This window comes from Pongo abelii, chromosome 6 (genome assembly GCF_028885655.2).
Source record: "Pongo abelii isolate AG06213 chromosome 6, NHGRI_mPonAbe1-v2.0_pri, whole genome shotgun sequence".
NCBI classification, from domain to species: domain Eukaryota; kingdom Metazoa; phylum Chordata; class Mammalia; order Primates; family Hominidae; genus Pongo; species Pongo abelii.
Genome location: NC_071991.2, coordinates 122623115 through 122624730, shown reverse-complemented (window position 1 = coordinate 122624730; position 1616 = coordinate 122623115).

The window sequence follows — 1616 nt, the reverse complement described above, 5'->3', positions numbered from 1 at the left end:
AAAATACCTAACCTGTAGATATGGCTTTGGAATTGGGCAATGAACATAGGCTGGAAGAATTTTGAGGAGTATAATAGAACAGGCTCACTAGAAACATAGCCAGATTTTACTGAAAGGAATAGAAAGATGAAGTAATGAAAAAAGGTGTTGACTTCCAAAATTCTAAGAGCAGGAAACAGGCTGGTAAAACTACTAACCTACTGTGCCGTCCTTCATGAAAAAAGAAGGACAATTATGAGGAAAGACCACTAGTCTCAGGATTATTCTCAGGCCTTTAAATTCAATGGAGTTTTCCATCTGAGATTTTGAAATTGGAATTGGTGACTCCTTTATTCTTCCCTTGTCTTCCTTTTTTAATGTGAATGTCTATAACTTGTGTCTTATTCCTGTCCCATCATTGTATTTTAGGAGCGGGAATCTTGTTTCCTAGTTTCACAAGTCTAAAGATAAAGGAACATTTTCCCTGTGGATGGATTTTACCCAGATTCTCACCCATACCTGAGTTAAATGATTTAGGTAATGAGATCTGAAACTTTGAGCTAACAAAATTTAGATGAGTTTTTTTTTTTTAACTTTTAGTTGATTCTGTAATTAGTTGAGACTTTTGAGAATATTGGACTAAATAAGGTGAATGTATTTTGCATGTAGATTGGACATGAAACTTTGGATACAAGGGGATCCTAATGCTGCAAATTGCAAACTCTTCCCCTAGGGCTACAAATTCATTAGATACTGACCTGTTTTGTTATCATAGCAAAAACTTCACCAACATTTTCACCACTACGTAAGATAGATGGCATGTTTTCCAACATCCATTCATCATTTATTCACTAAGATAGGCAGAATAATGACTTCCCAAAGACATCCACATCTTAATTCCATGAACCTCTGATTATGTTACCTTACATAACAGAAGGGACTTTGTATATGTGATTAAGGATCTTGTGGCAGAAAGACTGTCCTGGATAATTCAGGTGGACCACTGTAATCACAAGGATCTGCAAAAGTAAAACAAAGGCAGGATAGGCAGAGTCAGAGAAAAAGATGTGAGAACAGAAGCAGAAGTCAGGACCCTGAGAAAGACCTAACTGGCCATTGTTGGTTTTTAAAAAGAGGACAATGAACCAAGGAATTTGGTCAGCTTCTAAAAGCTGGAAAAGTCAGGATATAGATTCTCCTCTAGAGCCTCTAAAAGAAACAGTTCTGCTGGTGAGAGGTGACAGCGTGCTGGCAGTCCTCACAGCCCTCGCTCGCTCTGGGCGCTTCCTCTGCCTGGGCTCCCACTTTGGCAGCACTTGAGGAGCCCTTCAGCCCGCCGCTGCACTGTGGGAGCCCCTTTCTGGGCTGGCCAAGGCCAGAGCCGGCTCCCTCAGCTTGCGAGGAGGTGTGGAGGGAGAGGCCGGGGTGGGAACCAGGGCTGCGCACGGTGCTTGTGGGCCAGCGCGAGTTCCGGGTGGGCGTGGGCTCGGGAGACCCCACACTCGGAGCAGCTGGTGGGCCCTGCCGGCCCTGGGCAATGAGGGGCTTAGCACCCGGGCCAGCGGCTGCGGACGGTGTGCTGAGTCCCCCAGCAGTGCTGGCCCACCGGCCCTGCGCTGGATTTCTCGCCAGGCCTT